The 21,962-nt window shown below is 38.6% G+C and overlaps 1 protein-coding gene across 5 annotated transcripts in view; it reads right to left on the reverse strand.

Annotated features, from left to right (window-relative positions):
- FGD4 (FYVE, RhoGEF and PH domain containing 4) overlaps positions 1-21,962 on the reverse strand; it is a 214,293-nt gene that overhangs the window by 120,598 nt on the left and 71,733 nt on the right. Inside the window, exon 1 of one of the 5 annotated variants that reach the window (XM_072798414.1) lies at positions 2,820-3,025. The exons of the other annotated variants lie outside the window; for them this stretch is intronic. The gene's annotated coding sequence lies outside the window, so the exon portion shown is untranslated. Of the gene's footprint in view, positions 1-2,819; positions 3,026-21,962 lie in introns of those variants that run through there. 5 annotated transcript variants of the gene reach the window in all.

The following is a 21,962-nucleotide window of genomic DNA, read 5'->3' on the forward strand; positions in this document are numbered from 1 at the left end:
AAAAAAAAAGAAAGAAAGAAAGAAAGAGGGACGTCTGGGTGGCTCAGCGGTTGAACATCTGTCTTCAGCTTGGGGCATGATCCTGGGTCCAAAGATTGAGTCCTGCATTGGGCTCCCTGTGAAGAGCCTGCTTCTCCGTCTACGTCTCTCATGAATAATAAATAAATAAATAAATAAATAAATAAATAAATAAATAGTTAGAAAGAATGTGGCAATAAAATATAGGAAGAAAAAAATCTAAGTATTTAAGTGCTACCTATTAGCTCTGTACCTTACCTGTCTGAATGTAAGTCAAGTCAGGCAGTAGCCCAGCATCATGTGTGAAAGGAAGCAACAGAAAGACTTGCCTGCCCTGAACTAGTGTGAGCTGATTTTGCTGTCTACTCAGACTGCTATGGGTTTGAATCAGTACAAGCAATTTATTCAGAGTTTCCGATTCATCATCTACGTAATACTTTTATAAGAAATAACTCTGAATAAGGGTTAACATTATAAACTTGCCATTTAGTAAAATCTTTAGCTGTACTGAAGGACTGAAAAATACTGTGCCATCAGTTTGAAAAGTTGGAAGAAGCCTGAGAAATCATGGAAATCTAGGCATCTCCCTACCCTTGCAGGTAAAGACGGTGAGCACCAGAAAGTAATGCTTGGCAGCAGACCCAAGAACAGAATACAGTCTGAACTCGTTACTACAAGATCACGGACGTGATGGAGAGTCTTACTTCTGACAATGTTTGTGAATGGAAGCAAATGCCTGGCCACCTGCAATAAGAACCACCAGGTCCAAAAACCACATGCCCTCAGGTGAACTCACGTTCTCGGACCATGCACTCCTGTCCCTCAGGTATGCTGGCAGGGATCTAAGTGCTCCAAGAGTACGCCAGCTTTTCAGTCCTCTTTACTAATTTCTGAAAGAGCAGCCCTTAGCTTCTGGTCAGTGGTTGACAGAAGAGGTTTTTCCACCACATTCGAACAATGCTCGTGGCTTTACTATTTATTACTCTGAAAACTGAGTCAGGGGTGACATTAATAAATATGCTTACAAGTGAAAATGAATGACTAAGTGTCCATATTCACAAAATGCTGAGAAATTCTAACATGAATACCTACTCTAAAGAAAACACAATCTTCTAACTTTAATTTAGTAACAATAAAAATAGTAAAGAAGTTCACAAACACTAGAGAACTTGAGAAGTATACAGCTATATGCAGCCTTCCTCAACTGCTGAAGTAGCCACACCCCAGGCACATGGATGCTCACACATTTCACACTCATTTACTCAAAGGCTTGTTCAGGTTAAGATACAAGGTAACTAAAGCAACATCAACACTCTAAATAGAGATACTCTTAAATTATTTCTTTTCCTCCCCAAACTTACATTGCTTGTGTTTTTATAGGTGAAAATTTCATCCCAATAATACAAGATTGTCCTAGAATTTTTTTACAGATGCTAAGGAAAATTTCAAGCAGACAGACATCTATTATTATTGAAAAAGATTCTTTTTGGAGCCAGTATGTTTCTTCATAGTAAAAACACTTCAAATAATAATGATGTATTTAGGCCAGTAAGTGTAAAAGCAGGTAAGAATTTTAAAGTAAACTACAATTAATACCAAGAACCCACAACTAGCAGTCAGGCCCCAAATCCTGTTCTTGAAGTAGACCATAAGTCCTTGACCAACACAAGGTTATCTAATTTTATACTATCATTAAAAAAAAAAAAAAGAAAAGAAAATTGAGCCAGGTACGGCCTATTAGCAATGACCTTTTCTAGCTCTCCAGGAAGCCAATGACCTACTGACATGAATGTCTAAGATGACAGCAAAACAGCATAATTAGGACTCAAGCTGCATAAGCAAAGCTTTTCTTTGCAACCCTTCCTATATCAAATAAAAATGGCAGACCTAGCCAGACTCACAGAGCCCTGGTACTATGGTCTAAATGATAGAAAAACACAAAAGGAGTATCTAGAGTATAGACAGCACTCTTTTTGTTTTTCACTTTTATATTTTAGGGCACTGTTTTGGGGAAGGGGATACAATGCTGCTTTACAAAGGACATAGTAGTCCCTTGTTTGAGCTACCAACCTCTTAGCCACACAGAAAAATGTCAGTCATCCATTTGTTAGCACCAAAATCTCCTTCGACTGCTTACAATATGCACCACACATTTTAAGGGGCTGTTGAACCAGAAAAACAAAGGAAGCCCTTGAAAAAGAAACCGGTCTCCCTAGCTCTGCCCCTGCCCTTATCACCGTGCCTGCATGCCTGCCGTTAGAGCCCCGTCACATTGTTTCCACATGCTCAGGGCCCTTGAAACTTGTGCAAAAGCATTGCAAAATAAAACTGTATAAGCATCGCATTTCAAAACATGAGCTAGTAATGGTAGGTCAGCCGTGTGGGCTAGGATAATTATTAATTAAATCATAACCTACAAATGTCCCTGACCTGAGACATTTTCTTATTGGACGAACAGGCATGAGAACACGTTGTGGCCATGGGCGTATTTCAAAGACTATCGGTATAACTCACTCTTAGAAACCATTAAAAATGATTGTCTCTTTGCCACTTTCAGAGGTCATAACACAATTTCACAGGCACAAAAAAATTAAAATAATTAAAAAATAATTCTTTTATTTTTCTACCAACATGTCATTGTACAGGCATAACTGAGCTGCTTAAATTCAATACAACACAAGTGTGTAATGCTGGAGATTTGTTCCAGAAGAGCTTATAGCTCCCTTTCCTTGGACCACATGGAGATAGTGCCCCACACCAAATGTAGTACAAACTGGGTACACAGTACTAGGGTCACTTACCTTATAGAGGCTGAATGTTTTCCTCTTGATTAGAAGTCACAAATGGTTTAAGCAAAACTCCCTTCATTTGTTCTTCCAGCGAGCCAAATCTAGCTTCCCATTAACCCAGTCCATTGCAGATAATTTCACACAGCACACGCTTCCCAGTTCCCAGCCCAGCAAGGATAATCACATTCCAGCGGGGAGTGAACAGATGGTGGATTCCATGGTAACCAGCCCTCCTAAGGCGATTGGTAGAAGTGTGTGACTACAGCTTATTGGGTAACAATCACTGTCTTTGTGCTCCAGCCTTGCAAATCCTAAAGGAAGCAACATATAGCCACTCACATGCGCAAGGGCTTGCCTAGCAGGTGTTTGGCTATTTAAACAAGGCAATGCAAGCCAATTAAAAGCTTTTCAGCGAATCTACCCTTGGTGGTTCAAAGTCCTTACATTTCAGATAGTGTCCACTGCTCATTCAGGAAGAAAGGTCACAAGAGGCTTAACTTGACAAATGGAAAATAAAACTTGAAAGTTAACTTGAAAATTCAAAATAAAGCATCCTAGAAATCTAAGCTGCACTAGCAAATCATTTTCTGATTTGCAATCCGCATAAGAAGTGAACCTGGCTTTGTATTTAGAAAGATTCTTTTTGACAAATAGAACTTTTAAATTTGCAAAACTGCTTTAGCTTGAAATTAAGTTTTCAAAACCAACCATTTTATAAATGTGTTTATAATCATTTAAAAATAACATATACATTCATTTTTACTGTGTTTATGGATTTTGAGGCTAGGGGAGGGATACTGAATTTAAATTTTTCATTAGAGCCCTACCCAATTATGGGATTGAAATCTCTGTTACATACTCTCTATAGGTTTGTTTCTGCAATCATGAAACTTAAATGCTGATTCAGCAGGAAAACAGCTTTCCCTCAACCCATGTTGCTCAAGGAATCAGAGTAAGTCCTTGAAGAAGCAAAAAGGCTGAAAACCAAATACTATTTTACACCATGACCAACTATTAGAAGTAATGCACAAATCTAAAACAGATAAACTCCAGACACTCCAAAAATCCATCAGAAATAAATTTTTAAAAGAGCAAAGAAATAATTAGGATAAGCTTAAGGTGAAAACAAAGCAAAACTTGTAAGCTAGGACTAGAAGCAGGTATTAATTGTCTCCACAGTTACCTCTTATCTTAAATTTAAGAGTTCTTTTCCTGGCAAGAACATAAATGAGACAAGTATTGCAAGGAAAAAGACAAAAATAATTTGCAGATGATATGATTCTCTCTGGGAAAAAAAAAATCAGGGATAATAATTAGGATATTATTTGTAGTACCAGAAGCTCAGTGAGATGGCCAAAGATATCAATATAATTCCTTTATAAGGGCAAAAACTATCAGAATACCAATGAGAGGAATTACTAACAAGGGCAATGAAAAGTATACAATTCTTGGGAATAGTATCAGGAACTGTCTGTGAACTATTTAGGGGGAAAAAAATGAACTCTTACCAGAAGGGTTGAAGGAAAATGAAATGAAGACATGTAATATTTTACTGAATACAAAGATGTATTTTAAAGATGCCAAGTCTTCCAAAATTATCATATAGTTAGTAGTAAAATTTCCAACATACCTTAGAAAATAAACGTAACAAAGTGACTCTGAACTTTATTTGGATTTTTAAAAGGTGAAAATACCAAAGAAAATTCTATATGAGAGGAGTAACAATGGGTAAAAAAAACTATACCATGTTTGGGGCAGCCTGGGTGACTCAGCGGTTTAGCACTGCCTTCAGTCCAGGGCGTGTTCCTGGAGACCCGGGATCGAGTCCCACGTCGGGCTCCCTGCATGGGGCCTGCTTCTCCCTCTGCCTGTGTCTCTGCCTCTCTATGTCTCTCATGAATAAATAAATAAAATCTTCAAAAAAAAAAAAACTATACCAAGTTTGTAAAACATGCTATATATATAATATACTGATACCTCCCGTATCCAGAAAAACCTCTTTCTCATTGAATTCCAAATTCGTACATCTAATTATCTATTGAACATCTCTGCCTGGGTGTTTAATAAATATCTCAAACATAAGCCCCCAAAACTCAACTTCGGATTTTCTCCCCAAACCTGCTCCTCCTGCATCATTCCTTGTTTTTGGAAATGGCAACTCCATTGTTGGCAATCATTCAATCTAATGCCCAAGAGACCACCTCCAAGCCTTCTCCGACACCTTCACAACCAACCTGACAGCTCCTGTCATGAGCTATTTCTTCCAATCTGGCCACTTCTTACCACTTGGTCTCCTTAATAACTTCCTAATTAAACTCTGCTTCCATCTTATCCCCTACAGGCTATAAAACCTAAATGGATAATGCCAATTCTCTTCTCAAAACTGACGTTCCCATTGCACTAATTCTGTATGATGGCTTAAAAAGCTCTTAATAACCTGGGTCCCATCCCATTAACTCACTTAACTCCTTTTCTACATACCTCTCCTGACTTCTCCAAGCTCTCCAGGCAGTCTGACACTTTGTCCTCTTCTCTGTACTTTCTTAGTAACGGGGACTGTGATGGTGTTTACCACAGGCCAGTTATTTCCCCCCTGATCCCCACCAGACTGTGAACCCCCTCAAGGCCAGGGACTACAACTCTGGACCCTGTGCTCCCAATGCCAAGCAAAGGTCCTTGTGTATAGTGAGCACTTAACTAAGTCTGCAATGAGTAACCACTTGCTGCAGAATTCTTTATTCTAGTGCAAGTTTAGAGACAACCTAAGAATCTAATAATAGATGAATGAGGGATGCCTGGGTGGCTCAGCAGTTGGGCACCTGCCTTTGGCCCGGGGTGTGATCCTGGATTCCCAGGATTCAGTCCCACATAGGGCTCTCTGCATGGAGCCTGCCTCTCTCTCTGCATAGGTCTCTCTCTCTCTCTCTCTCTCTCTCTCTCTGTGTCTCTCATGAATAAATAAATAAAATCTTTAAAAAAATAATAGATGAATGATTACATAAGAATGTGTGCAACTTGATAGAATATCATGCAATTATTAAAAATAGGGTCACAAAAATGATGTGGCATAAGGAAAATGTTGATGGTATATTAATAACAACATACTATTTACTGAGCCCATAGTATGTGCCAGGCATTATAATAAACACTTCACAAATATTTTACTTAAACTTCACAAGGACTATAAAGTAGATGTTACCATCCTCATTTTTTTAGGTGTTCAAACAGAGATTTAGAAATTCAGCTCTGTGTCCTATGTCTCACTGTAAGATTTGAACCTCATTTGGGTCTAAGTCATTATTGCTATGCTAGCTCCTGGAACTAAAAAAAAAAAAGGGGGGGGGGGAGTAAAGAGGAAAAAAATTATTGCTATACTAGCTCCTGGAAGTAAAGGGGAAAGTACATACATACCTGAATACTATGAACAACTACATAAAAAAGAAAAGATTCTTAGGCATACCTACCTCCAAATCATAAAGCAGTTGTGAGGAAGAAATATTGATACTATTTTCCGTTCCTCTGTTTTCCGAAATTCCTAATGTCAAGAATGATTATTTTCTAAAAATAATATTCCTACTACACATATTTTTCAATGTTCACTCTACTATGTTCTTGGATCTACTAAGTAGCAAGACACAATAAAAAAAATCTAAAAAGAACATGACTCACCATTTCTAGAGAATTGATTCTTTTTTTTTTTTTTATAAATTTTTATTTATTATGATAGTCTCACAGAGAGAGAGAGAGAGAGGCAGAGACACAGGCAGAGGGAGAAGCAGGCTCCATGCACCGGGAGCCTGACGTGGGATTCGATCCCGGGTCTCCAGGATCGCGCCCTGGGCCAAAGGCAGGCGCCAAACCGCTGCGCCACCCAGGGATCCCTAGAGAATTGATTCTATAGGAACAAGTGAGAAAGAAAATACAATGGCAGATGCAAGAAAGGCACGTAAACAATAGTGTCCTCTTCAGCGCCATGGTCACCTCTAGGCATTCTGACATTGTCCACAATGACAGCACCTCCAGCTGACTGCCCAGGATCTGATAACAGGGCCTCCAAATGTAAGCTGTAGGGCACGTGACAAAGAGCCAACAATCCCCAGAAAGGTTCTCAAGGTGAAAAAGCATTGGAAGCAGAGAGGCCCGGTCGTTTATCTTCTCCATATCCTGGGCAGGCAGCAACACCACGTAGAATCTGCTCTAGTAGCCAGTGTGCGGCTAAGTGATCAAATAACCTTGCGAGGACTGTTCAACCTCCTTTCGCTACTGAATGTACCTGGCTTCATTCACCCTTATATGACCTTTCTCTTTTTCTTAGTATGATGTTTTATTCCCAAACTCTTTTGAATTATGGCACCCTTAGCCTGTCATGGGACTCCAGGCCAACAGAAACCCCTAAAAGGATCATTTACTTAGTGGTTAGGTATAAACATCTTAATAACTACTTCTAAGCCAGGAACTTAGCGCCATTTGAAAATGTCCTACAAAACAGTTACCAAAAAAAATTTAATTTTTCTAAGATTTTATTTGAGAAAGAGAGTGTGCATGCCCATGGGAAAAGAAGCAGAAGCAGAGGAAGAGGGACAAGCAGACTCCACACTGAACGTGGATCCTGACTGGGGCTTGATCCCAAGACTACAATTGAGGGAAACCAAGAGTTAGATGCTCAACTGACTAAGTCTCCCAGGTACCCTGAAAAATTAATATTCTTATTCCACTCTTAAATGACAACTACTACTTACTAATGGCACGTGGGTGCTTGTTGGGTTTGGGGCCCTGCAAAACCTCTTACGCCACAGATCATAATAGACCCTGCCACCCTCATTCCTGCTTCACATTGATTTTTACAAGTTACTTGCTTGCTATCACAAGAATGCCAAAAGCCCAGCCCTGCAAAACTGTGACATCATCGGAAGAAATACAGTTCAATCTAATACTCAGACAGAACCGCCTAGTGCTAACAGTTCCCACAGTGTTTGACAGATGTCACTGCGTTTCTCTTGAAATTTTAAAATATCCTGCAGGGAGCAGGTGAGCTGTAGTTATGCCCCAGAGCACCTAGGCATAGGCACATCTTTTGGCATGATGTTTTTAAGCTCTTAGATTTTTTTTTTTTTAATTTTGTTTTTACTTATTCATGAGAGACACGAAGAGAGAGGCAGAGACACAGGCAGAGAGAGAAGCAGGCTCCATGTAGGGAGCCCAATGCAGGACTCGATCCCGGGACTCCAGGATTACACCCTGAGCTCAACTGCTAAGCCACCCAGGCATCCCTAAGCTCTTAGATTTTGTAGTGCCTGATGACAGAAAGACTGGACTTTCTGTTTAGCTACTGGTATGACATGGGCAGGCCATTTTGGCCTCTCCATCCTGTGTGCTTCAGCCACAAAATGAGGGAGCTAAGTTAGATCATCTCTGAAGTTCTCTTCCACTCTAAAACAGTAAGAATGAATGTTAGAGGAAGGAAGGTTCTTCCTCATTTTTACTGGCTTCAGAGGAAAAGGAGAAAGGGCTAGGTCAGCCAGGACAATTATTTATTTTCCAGAAGGAAACCCATACTAAAATTTAGGTGTGCTATGATGAAAGATTTAAATGTGAGATGGCAAATACATCCCATGTGGGGTATACTTTAAGTGATCTTGTCACCAGCACCGCTCCTTCTGTGCTCTTTCTACTCTTGGAAAAAACTCCTGGACAATTGGTTTGTATGAAGTGACTGGATATTGTCAGGGTGGAGTCTGACAATGAAACAGATTCAAATCATCTATCCTGATTAGAGATTAAATTTATAATGTCCATCTAACAAGCACCAGATTAAACAACACTGCTAATCAGGCACGGATACTGAAACACAAAACACACTTGTCGAAAGGTGGTATTTTCTCAGATTTTTGTAGTGTGTTACCGAGAATTTTGTATTCTTACTTAACATTCTATAAGGTGTTTAATTTGATTTTTCTTTGTAATTAGTTTTAAAAGTATGATTTAGAACAAAAAATGTATTTGCAGGGTAAAAAGTACTTTACAAGCAGAAGAAAGCAGTGAAATAAGTGGAACTTTTTTGCCCAGTTTTCAAGGGGTTAAAATGATACAGTAACAAGTCTAGCCTGATTTGATGGAAGCAATTAAAAAAAATTTTTAAAGGATTTATTTATTTGAGAGAGATTAAATTGAGAGAGAGAGGGAGGGAGGGAGGAAGGGGAGGGAGAGGGAGAAGCAGATTCCCTGCTGAGCAGGGAGTCTGACATGGGGCTTCATCCCAGGACCCTGAGATCACAGCCTGAGCTAAAGCCAGATGTTTAACTGTCGGAGCCACCCAGGTGCCCCAGAAGCATTTTTTTTTTTTTTTAATTGCCCATCATTCCTCCATTGTGGTTAGCATTTCAGACTACTTTCTGGGAACCTGCCCAGGTACCATATTATAAAGAAAACAATGTTAAGGAGGCAAAGTCTATGTCGGGGGTGGGGGTGGGTGGGGTCTCATATAATAGCCATTTTTCATGAAAGACCAACCATCAAGTAGACTCAGGTCTAACAATCCCTCAGTGATTTTTTTTTTTTTTTTTTTAAGTAGGCTCCACACGCAACCTGGGGCTTGAACTGACAACCCTGAGATCTAGAGTTACATGCTCTACCGACTGAGCCAGCCAAGCACCTCCCAGGGGTATTTTAATTAAAGTCAGAAGAATAATGTCATAGTCCAATGAGAATAATGGGATCCAATTTTTCACATCATTAGATTATTTGTTGCTGTCTTCCTTAGGGTAATATTCCCTCTTCTTCCAAATCCTTAACATTAACTCTAAAACAAAGGTGGGAGGAAATTATACAAGCATCTGTGTCCTAGCCTGTTGCTCTCCACATTCTTCATTTGTACTCACATTTTTAAAAGAAGTTACTCATTTAAATTGGAACCTAAATGTTTTAAATTCTTATTACTTTAAAAAAAATTCCAGGGGTGCCTGGTTGCTCAGTGGGTTAGGCATCTGCCTTTGGCTCAGGTCATGATCATAGAGTCCTGGTATAGAGCCCTCTCCCTCTCCCTCTGCCTGCCACTCTCTCTGCTTGTGCTCTTTCTCTGTCAAATAAATAAATCTTTAAAAAAAGTTTTAAAAAAAGGAAAATTCCAAAAATATATGAAAGTTGAAGACTCTTTACAAGGAATACATATATATAACTTAATAAACATCTCTGCTAATGTATTAATTACATTAATTAGTAAATATATTTAAGTTAAATGTTTAAGAGAGTGCAACAAGTAGAAAACAGGGTAAGAACAAAGAATGTCATGTAAACATGATGCTGGGCTTCTGCAATTTGCAAAGTCTCAACCTAAACTCTATAAACAAGAAAAAGGAGACAATGGGTCCTCTGGAGGAGGCTTTATTATCTTTAAGAAGCAAAGACTTTTACCTCTGGTGCAGGGGTGGGGGCAGGTAAGGTGCTAACAAGATAAAACAGTGATAGAGGTATGGGACTAGGTAAGCAGCAAAGATAATACACACAATGTCATTCCATAAAAATTATTAAAATAGCAACATTATGAACATTTTTTTTTATTTTAAGAGGCTGAGATTAGGCCAGAGTGAAAATGACAACCCAGGTTTTGTGCTCATAAAACTCAATGCTCAACAGTTAATCCTTGTAGCTCAAAAAATAAATATCCTGAAGGACCAATGCATGTAAACCACTAATACTTTAGATCAAAGTTATAAAAACGAATTTAAGTGGTAAAGGGTTTCCTTTGTTAGGAGAGAAAAATAACAATCAACTGAACCCTTAGTGTTAAAACCTGGGAATTTATTTACGGCCTCTCATCTGGTCTTATAAAATCAATTCTCTCAACTTAACTTTATCTTTTTACCCTAGGTCCAAACCCGAGGTAGAGGAAAGTATTGAAGAGAGTAGCCAGGCTTTGTGAGCAAGAACTTTTAAGACGAGGACTGAGGTATACTCAGTTGTGAACATTTGAAGGTGCATGTTTGTTCTGTATGTGGCAGGAGGGTGTGTGTATGGGGGGGCGCTATGAGGATGCACACGTGGGCAAGAATGGTGTGTGGCAAGAGGGACATAATGGTGTATTCTGAAAAGCTTCTTCATCTGCGCTGTAAATTGTATCTAAATGCCCTGGGTTCTTTTCTGAGGTAACCAGAGAATAACCGGTTGAAGAGAGGGGCAAATCATGGTTAGCGAATGCTGTGAATATAGACTACTAAACTCTGGGCAGGATGGGATATACTGATAAAATCTCTTGCCCCCAAAATTTATTAGTGGGGTGACTTCTGAGCTACAACCTGAGTTTTGTGACTTGCATCTAAGAAACAGGCGTAATATTTGGTACCTTCCTCTCAAGAAGATCAAGATCACATAGGTGAACTCTCTTTGAATACCTGGAAAACTATACAGCTGTCAGAAGTCTTAAACATGTTTAAAAGTGTGGTGGAGGGCCACACACATGCACAAACAACTGTTTACTTTGTGGGCCAAGAATAGCAAAGGATGACTTACTGTCATGGAAAAAAAATAAATAAAAAAATAAATGAAACACTGAAGTTTCCTTTAAGGTAAAAAAACAAAACCCCTCTTTGCTCCATTCATATTCTTGTCAAGCTCTCTAATCTTGTTCCTTCCTTTCTCATTTATCCTTCTCCCAAGGTGGGAACTATATGATCACTGCCTCCACCTCCTCAGCTCACCTGTCTGACCAACACGCACCTGACACTGCTCCCATAGACTAGCAGGGACAGGGACATTCCAGTTGCCAAACCCACAGTTCACTGCAGTTCCTGTATCCCTGGATTTCCCCGGGCGCCTCTGACTCTGCTGACCTTGTGCTCCTTTGACATTCCTTCCTCTTGTGCCGCCTCCCAATCAACTTTCCTGGTTCTCTAAGACTTTCTCCAGCCACTCCTTCTCTATCTTCTCCCTCCTCTGTCACGTGTAAGTAATCAGGTAAGATCAATAAATGTTCAATGACTAAACATCCACAAAACACATCACGAGTAAATGTTTAGATATTACACAGCAATTCATTGGCAAAATATGTAGTTATCAGTTCAAACATGGAACTCCACTGACAGATTAGAAGCTTTTAATCTCTAGCTGTAAGAGAAGAAGGAAAATGATATCGTACTGAGCATATAGCTGGAGGTGGGTCAAAGTAAAGATCTTCCCAGCCCTCATAAGCTAGTCTGCTGAACAGATGCAGAGGAATTTAAATACTTCCCTACCAAGTTCTGGTGCCAAACCTCACCCCTGTTTCAGGTCTTCTGCACTTGCAGTTCCCTCTGCCTAGAACATTTCTACAGATTTTCCTCTTGCTTCAATATATACTTCAAAAAGTCTGCACTTAGGTGCCACTTCTTCAGGTGACTCTTTGCTTCCTCACAACCCCATCTTTTTTGACTTTCCTCCTATCCTAGCACCTTGGTGTCTTTGTTATTTAATGGCACTTATCACTGCCCAACATTAAATGTTGTTCTTTCCACTTATTTTCTGGCTCCCACCCTAGAAGGTGGGCTCCATGAATAAGGGAGCTTTGCCTTGCTTACTACGGAATCCCCAATGTCTGGTCCAAAGTAGGTGCTCATTAAATCTGTTGAAAGAACTAATAAAAAGAAAAAAATGGTAGGGAATGAATGAAGACAATGTAAACATGGGCTACACCACTGTAACCTCTGCGGGAAGTGACCATGGAGCCAGGTCACCGACACATCTGAGCGAATGCGAGTGGAAGTGACAAGTTTCTGAAGCAAGTCAAGCAGCAAGTATGTTCGCAAGTCTTGAACAAGCAGGCAGGAAGCCTGTGTCTAGGACTAATGAACTTGACTCATCAGGACACCACACTTTCTCTATGACAAGAGAGTAGGGCTCAAAGGGAAGAAGGCTGGCAGCCCAGGAGATAATATGGGATCCTACAGGGGTCACAAATATTCTAGATGCTTTCCGAGGGAAAGGCAACAAAGAGATATCTGCCTTAGCAAAACTGTAAATCAAGTGAAATGTTTTTTAACTTTCTTCTGGCACTTTCCTATTTCTTTGCTCTCCTACAGGGTGGCTGGACAGTGCCTGGTGACTTTGATACCAGATCTCCATTCTCTCTGGCTAGGACCCAGACTTTACCTCACGACCTAAACCTGGCAGTCTTCTAAACCCTAACACCATTCCAGTGTGACCACACTACGGGGTTTTCCTCTTGAAAACAGTAGAGGCAGCCAACGTGGGAGCCTAAAACAGTTGGTCAGTTCATAGGCACCCAGTTATATTCTCTTCATAGGTCTCCACCTTAACTGCCTTGTCACTGGAGAGCAGGGCTACCTGTGCTTAGGGCAGCAGCAGTTTTATGCTTGCATTTTAACAAACTTTATGAACTAGTAATGAATGTCTGTTCCAAAAGTATTAATAAATAAAAAGATTATAAGAGAAATAAGCAAAAGGCAATTAAGCAGCTTACTCCTACTACCTGGGGATAACCACTGATTAAGATCTTGGGAGTATTTGTTCCAAACTCTTGCCTACACATTCATATACCTATATAGACGTATACATCACAAATGCCTTATTTTTACATAAACAGTGTATTATATACCCTGCTTTATCTTTACTTACTACAAACCACAGCAATTTCAGATATATACTATGTTAACCTACTTATAAGTATATTGCAATAGGAAGTACAACTATTTTTTAAAGTAGGCTCATACCCAATATGAGGCTTGAACTCAAGACCTTGAGATCAAGAGGCACACGCTCAGGGTGCCTGGGTAGCTCAGTTTGTTCAGCTTCTGCCTTCAGCTCAGATCATGATCCCTGGGTCCTAGGATGGGGCCCTGCGTCATCTGGCTCCCTGCTCAACGGAGAGAGTCTGCTTCTCCCTCTCCTTTTCCCTCTCTCTGCCCATGCAAGCGCGCTCTCTCTTTCTCTCTCTCTGTCAAATAAATAAATAAAATCTTTTAGGGATCCCTGGGTGGCGCAGCGGTTTGGCACCTGCCTTTGGCCCAGGGCGCAATCCTAGAGACCCGGGATCGAATCCCACGTCGGGCTCCCGGTGCATGGAGCCTGCTTCTCCCTCTGCCTGTGTCTCTGCCTCTCTCTCTCTCTCTCTCTCTGTGACTATCATAAATAAATAAAAATTTTTAAAAAAATCTTTTAAAAAAAGTGTTGCCTGCTTTATGACTGAGCCAGGCAACCCCTCCTCCCCTGAAGTAGAGCTAATTTAAATTGCTATACTCTGAGAAAATCTCTGAGTTAACTTTTGCAAATGTTTCTACTAAACAATAAAAATATCTTAATGACTAAAAAGCACACGTTTTTACAAACTAAGAAATTATATAAATAAAGGAAAGTTAAAATCACATATAAAGCAATCATGTAGATATAATCATGATCAATATTTTGATGCATTTTCTTTAAAATTTTTGCATAATATATATCAGGATTGGGATTTTTCTAAATATTGAGCTCTTTAAGAAATTTTATGAACTAATTTCAAAAGAATAGTTTGCTTCATTTTTTTCTCAATTATGTCAAGGTTGATGGGGTTTAAAAGGCGACTTTATGGGGCACTTGAGTGGTTCAGTTGGTTAAGCCTCTAACTCTTGATTTCCACTCAGGTCATGATCGCAGGGTTGTGGGACTGAGCCCCAGATTGGGCTCTGTGCTCAGTGCAGAGTCTGCCAGAGATTCTCTCTCCTCCCTACCTCTCTTGTGCCCTCTCTCAAATAAATAAATAAATAAAATCTTTAAAAAAGAGGTGACTTTGATATGTAATTAAGCTATTTAACATATTACAGTGGTTGGTTCTGCTAAGGAGCATCATTTCTGTGACAGTCCAATAAATATCAGTACAGTCATTTCAAGTTTCTTTAAATAAGCAAAACTTTCCACTGAAGAAGAGTTGTCACCTGACTCAAAGGAGACTTATTTTCAGCTGATGTACCATTTTCTCCTGCAGGTTAAGCTAATTTATTGTGCAGAGTTGCTATCTGACTTTTTAATAAGGTTTCTAATAGCCTCCTAAATGCTGTTCGCTTTGGAGGATTTTTCAAATGTTAGCTGAATAATGCCCCATGCGAGGTAAAACTCATGAATTTTAAGCAGCAATTGGAGTGTTACAATTTGATTCTTTCTTTAAAAATGGGCAACACAGGGATCCATGGGTGGCTCAGCGGTTTAGTGCCTGCCTTCAGCTCAGGGTGTGATCCTAGAGACCCAGGATCGAGTCCCATGTCGGGCTCCCTGCATGGAGCCTGCTTCTCCCTCTGCCTGTGTCTCTGCCTCTCTTTCTGTGTGTATCTCTCATGAATAAATAAATAAATTTTTTTTTTAAATGAGCAACACAGGGGCACCTGGGTGGCTCAGTAGGTTAAACCTCCAGCTCTTAATCTCTGCTCAGGTCATGATCTCAGGGTCATGAGATGGAGCCCCACATGAGGCTCCTCACTGATTCTTTCTCCCCATCTGTCCCTCTCCCTTATTCTCCAAATAAGTAAATAAAGTCTTTTTAAAAAATGACTAACACAGTGTTAACAGAACTGTAATGCCAGGAAACACACACACATTGTCCTTGCACCTCCCCCCTCCCCTGTCACATTCCAAATTGCCATTGCTAGGAAGAGGATCAATGTTACTTTTGGTTTAACTCATAAGACCGCAAGATTTATGGTTTACGTTAAAGCACCATGTCAGGGAGCAATATAAGCCCACACTTATACCCCCCCATGATTTATATATTTAGCCAAGGAGGCCTTTCTAATTGCATATAGTTTCACAAAAACGAGAAATTAAAGTGCTCTCATTTCAGTAGGGTGTATACATTTTCTGAAATGAACTAGAAGATCAAAGATTCCTTACCAAAGAAAGAAGGTAAAAAATTGTTAGGTTTCTCAAGGGAAGAAACTTCTCTACTTAGTACCAGGTTATACAATCAATGCTATTTAACAAATATTTACCAAGAATGTTATGTCACATGCAAATAACAAAGAGCTTTGGAAGTTATTCCTTGCCCTCACAGATCTCACAGCCTAACACGGTGGTTCCTGTGTCCAGCAGAATCATGGCATTCTTTGGTAGAAAATTTTCAATTGCCCATTCAATTTCCTTAGTAGATTGTAGGACTACTCAAATTTCTACTTCTTCACAATTTGTTTCCTTAGCTTGTCTTTGTTTTTTTTTTTTAAAGTATTTTCTAATTTCCATTTTTTAAAAAAGATTTTATTCATTTATTCATGAGAGAGAGAGAGAAAGAATGAGAGGCAGAGAAACAGGCAGAGGGAGAAGCAGGCTCCACGCAAGGAGCTTGATCCCGGGACTCCAGGATCACGCCCTGGGCTGAAGGCAGGCGCCAAACCACTGAGCTACCAAGGGATCCCCTCTATTTTCCATTTTTAAAAAAGATCTATCTATTTTAGAGAGAGACTGAGAGCAAAAGAGTGGGGGGGGAGGGAGGCAGCGGAGAGAAAGAGAATCTCAAGCAAACTCCTTGGTGAGGAAAGAGCCCAATACAGGGCTCAATCCCAGGACCTTGAGATCATAACCTGAATAGAAATCAAGAGTTGCTCAACTGACTGAGCCACCCAGGTGCCCCCCTGGCCCCTGCCAGTTTGTCTTCAGAGAAATTTGTCTATTACATTTAAGTTGTTCATAATAACCACTCATTATCATTTTAATATTTGTAAGAATCGGGCAGCCCTCGTGGCTCAGCTGTTTGGGCAGCCCTGGTGGCTCAGCAGTTTAGGGCTGCCTGCAGCCCAGGGTGTGATCCTGGAGACCCGGGATAGAGTCCCGCATCGGGCTCCCTGCATGGAGCCTGCTTCTCCCTCTGCCTGTGTCTCTGCTTCTCTCTCTCCTCTCTGTCTATTCTCATGAATCAATAAATAAAATATTTAAAAAAATATTTGTAAGAATCCTGATATTAGAAGTTTTTCATTCTTGATCAGTCTCAACAGGCATTTATCAATCTTATACTTCAAGTAAACATTTTCTCTATTGTCTGTTCTCTATTGCATATTTTTCACTTCTATGTCTATTATGCCTTTCCTTCTATTTACCTTCAGTTTAATTTCATTTTCTAAATTATTCAAATAGAAGCTCAGATCACTGATTCTAAAACTTCTTTTCTAATATGAGCATATAAAGCTGCATATATTTTTCCAGTTTTATAGTTTTTTATGGCAGAAAAGTATCCCAATCCCAATTATTCCATCATGGCCAGAACCAAAAGTCTTTAATGGAATGCTTGCTGTGCTTACTTAAAAATCAAATTAAAAAGCAATGAAACAAAACAAATGAGGGAGGAAAAGTTCCCCATTACGCTGAACATGTAGGTTTATTGAGTACATATGGAACCCATTAGAGAGTACAGCTAAAGAATTGAGTCTTCAATGAGTGATTCCTTTGATACTTGCTTTTGATTCAGTGAAAACTATCATCCAAATCTCCATTATTTCAGTGTAAAGAAATTTATGGGAAAAGTGGAGCTATGAAGACTTTGCCTCAAAAATACATATACTGCTCCCACCCAGCAATGCAAAGCCACTTCCTTTTCCTTTCCCTGCAGTAATGTATACTCCAGTGGCTGCCATTCCATTAATAAAAACCTTTCCATGACTGTTAAATTCTACTATTTCCTACAATGTGTATAGACCACTATATTAGGTGAGATATGATGAAATGGAAAACATGGTCCATACACGAGGCAATTTAAGGAAAACAACGAAAAGAATTTGAGATGGTTTGGATTCTGGAAATGTCAGAATTCTCAGTTAAAACTGTACAACAAAAATGCCACTGAGATACAGTGGGCAAAGAACAATCTTTTCAGTAAATGGTACTAAATCCATATGAGATCCATGTGGCACTAAAAATAAATCTTGACCCCTATTATACATCTTTTACAAAATCCCAATTTTAGATTAATTATAGACCTAAGGATAAAAAAAGTATAAATAATAAGTTTCTAGAAATACTATATGAAAACATCTTTACCACCTTGAGATAGGCAAAGTTTTTAAAAAAGAACACAGAGACCTAACTTTAAAGGATTACACTGAAATTGGACATTGTTCATGAAAGGATATCACTAAATATAAAAAAGAAAGCATTACAGGAAAAACAAATCATTACTTCAAAGAACTAGTATCCAGAATACATAAAAAACTGAGACAAAAAAAGACAATTTGATTTTTTTTAATGGGCAAAAGTCTTGATTGGGAACTTTACAAAAGAAGATTCCCAATAAGCACATAAAAATTAAAAAAAAGCACATAAAAATCATTACTCATCAGATATGTAAATTAAAATCACAAAGTAACACCGCTAGACACCTGCCACATAGCTAAAAATTTTTTAAACTAGCAGAAAGTATTGGCAAGGAAATGAAATAACTAGAATTTTCACACATTACACCATTATGGAAAACTTTTAGGCTAATACCTCCTAAAGCTGAACAAATGCATACCCTATGACCTAATAATTCCACCAAAGACATGTACAAAATGTCCATAGCACCTTTCAGCAATAATGGCCAATGTCCATCAATGGCAACATGGAAATAAACTACTATTCACAATGAACAAAATTACTGCTACAGTGCATAATGGATTGGCCACAAGCTTTGGAAATGAATGATCTTGGACATGAGTTTCAGTTCTGCTATTTACCATGTAATACTAAATATATAGATACTGAGTATATAACCCCAAAAATCTGCTTTCTCCATCTGAAAAATAGGGTCATGTCACCTCTCTTACAAGATTATTCTAAGGACAAGAAGTAATATGCATATAGCACAAAGCACTATGTCTAATAGGTGCTCAGTAAACAGTAAGACTAGGATTTAGGAGCTGGAACTTCTACCACTCAGGATCAATACCAGTCTTTTTTTATACATAAACTCTCTGTGAAGATAATGTTCCACCTGACCTAACAAAACAATCTGTAGCATTTCTAAGTTGCCAGTTCAGTCATCAGTGAAACTATACAGGAACCAGGTCATGGCATTTTATTACTCAGCTACTTTACAAACCCATATGCAATTGCAGCTGTCAGCTCTAATGCCAGAGGATCAAACGAGTTGGAAAGATCAAACAAATAGGCAGGAGAAATGCCAACAAGTGCATAAACTGGTCAGGAGTCTAACTGGTTCAGTTACAAAGTTGATCCTTAAAACACTATGCATACTCTGAAGAGAAGCATATACAGGTTAGGATGCCTGAAAAACAAAAGAATGAAAATAGGGACAAACATCCCTTAGTCCTATCGTGGTTTTTGGCCTAATTCTGAGCCTCCTTTAGTCTTAAAAATAAATCTATTCATACCTGTCATTGAAGAATAAAACAATAAATCTCACTTTGACTTTATTATTTTTCATTTATTATTTATTTATTATTATTTATTTTTTTAAATTATTTTTTAAAGATTATATTTATTTATTCATGAGAGACACAGAGAAAGAGACAGAGATACAGGCAGAGGGAGAAGCAGGCTCCCCGTGGGGAGCCTAATGCAGGATTGGATCTCAGGACTCCAGGATCACGACCTAAGCCAAAGACCGATGCTCAACCACTGAGCCACCCAGGCGTCCCTTACTTTGACTTCTTTTTAATGTAAAATGTGTGTGTGTGTGTGTGCGTGTGTGTAAGATCTGGTATTTAGTAGCAACAGATCCCAAATTTTAAAGTTATAATAAATATTAGGAGAAATGACTAAGTATAATACACATTCATTAAAATTTTTATTCATTTATAAAGGAAAGTCAGGATATTAACTTATATTGCCATCTAAACTAGTAAAGGGAAGGCAGAGGCAGGGCAAAGAAAAAAAATAAATCTCCTGAAATCTTGAAATCAAGTTCACTGATCCAAAATAGTTCTTTGAAGAGTAAGGCTCCAATATTTCGTATTTTGACTGTATACACCTATTACTCTAGCTAGTTCTATTCTATTAACACTTATCAGGCCTATCACATTTTATTCTTATTTTTTTAATAATTTTATTCATTTATTCATGAGAGACACACAGAAAGAGGCAGAGACATAGGCAGAGGGAGACCTGATGCAGGTCTTGATCCCAGAACCCTGGGATCACACCCTGAACCGAAGGCAGACACTCAACCACTGAGCCACCCAGGCATCCCTTGGCCTATCTCATTTAAAAAATAAGATACACTTAAGAATATGAATAATTCAAAGTACTCTAAACTCAGTTCCATTTAATCCATAAGAAAGGTCAGTCTCCACCTTGGTGCAAGTCAGCAACACAGGGGCTCTATACAATAGGAATGAAGAACAAGAAACTTTTTCTTTCTTTAATGGTTGAATTACTGGGAGAATCCTAGGCCATTTTTAACCTAATGAAACAAAGAAAAACTTTGGCCAAAGCCTTGTGAATCTGTGTTTTGCAAGCACTATATTTTCACAGCCTGTGCTTGATTTATTTTGTTGCATGGATCTAGTTTTCCATTCACATGAGGTTGTGCATAGAAGAACCAGTCTTAGGGAAGTCCTCTTTCAGTTTTCTTCAATGATCCATTTATTTCCAAAAGTTCTACAGATTCCACTCCAGTTTGTCTTTCTAAGGAAAGCAATTTCATCCACATTTGAAAAGCTAGCACATAGGCTGTCTGCCACACAGAAGCAAAAGTTTTAAAAAATGTGAGATCCATATATCTAAACCAATATAGCACCCATTTGTTGAAAATCCTAATTCAATGTTTGTCCTTAAAATTCTAAGATCAGGCTATATGATAAATCAAGAATGTAAATACAATGGGATTTTCCCCCTTCCCAGGTACTTTGCAAGATAGTCTTTAAAATAATAGTGTTCTCATAGTTACTTTTAATCCAAAATCTTAAAAAAATTTAAATATCCAATAATAGAGGACATGTTAACTAAATTAAAGTACTACTGTTTAACAGAATCATATAGCTATTGAATTTTCACTAAGAATTTTTAGTAACAAGAAATAATTTAATGCTATGCGGAAGAGGAGAAGCATGATAAAAAAAATCCACATAAAATAGGATCTCAACAAAGAGGAAATATATATCAAAATGTTAGTTACACCTTGATGTTTATTTTCTTTCTCCTTACTAATCAAGAAAAATCTGTTTAAAATTGTTTTTCTGAATAAAGACATTCAGTAGGCTTTACAGTTAAATACAGAAGACCATGAGAACATTATAGCCACAATGACAGAGATCTAGTCAACTAGACTTCAGATTCTAGTATGCAATTTCAAGAAATCCTTACACTGCCAATTACCAATGTATCTTGCTAATGTTTTAGAAGTAGAGGGAATTTTATCCTCAAATAACTGATGACTAAGAGAATATTAAGTATACAAACAAGTTCTAAGAAATTGATTAGAGGATAGCTTTTATGTATCAGAAACAGAAAAAAGAAAGAAATGTAAATTAGAAGTAGATGGTAAGAGGTTATAATAAAAAGTCTGATGAGAAAGGTGAACAGTTTCACTAAAAGCACAGCTCATGTTCACCACTCTCAGAGAACACTGCTATGCTTGCTATGAATCCCAGGGAGAAAGCCATTACCTCAAGGTATCATACATGGACCATAAAAAAAAGAAAAAGTACACCTTCATCCCAAAACCACACCAAGATGGGCAACCCCGGTGGCCCTGCGGTTTAGCGCCGCCTTCAGCCCAGGGCGTGATCCTGGAGTCCTGGGATCGAGTCCCTCATTGGGCTCCCTCCATAGGGCCTGCTTCTCCCTCTGCCTCTCTCTCTCTCTCTCTCTCTCTCTCTCTCTCTCTCTGTGTGTCATGAATAAATAAATAAAATCTTTAAAAAATTAAAAATTAAAAAAAATAAAACCACACCACGAAATCATTCTAAACAAGAGCCATGATAATTTCAGTAGTGATAGAAATTACTTATCATTTAGTAGTAATCAAAAAGACAAGTGGCAGTTACTTCATCTGCCCATATACTTTGTATATTCACAAGTTTCAAATGTCCTTAACCTGAGATATTTCAGAAATAGAAATTGCAAAAATAACAATACTCACAGCCCCCCATAGAGGATTTCTCTCCAACAACATCCAGCAGTGCCTTTTACTCTTCTGATTAATCATACTTATTTCCTGCTTGTGGAGAAATTATTTGGATCTCTGATTTATGGGTAAAACCTACAAGTCTG

Source organism: Canis lupus, chromosome 25 (assembly GCF_048164855.1).
Source record: "Canis lupus baileyi chromosome 25, mCanLup2.hap1, whole genome shotgun sequence".
Lineage (NCBI taxonomy): Eukaryota > Metazoa > Chordata > Mammalia > Carnivora > Canidae > Canis > Canis lupus.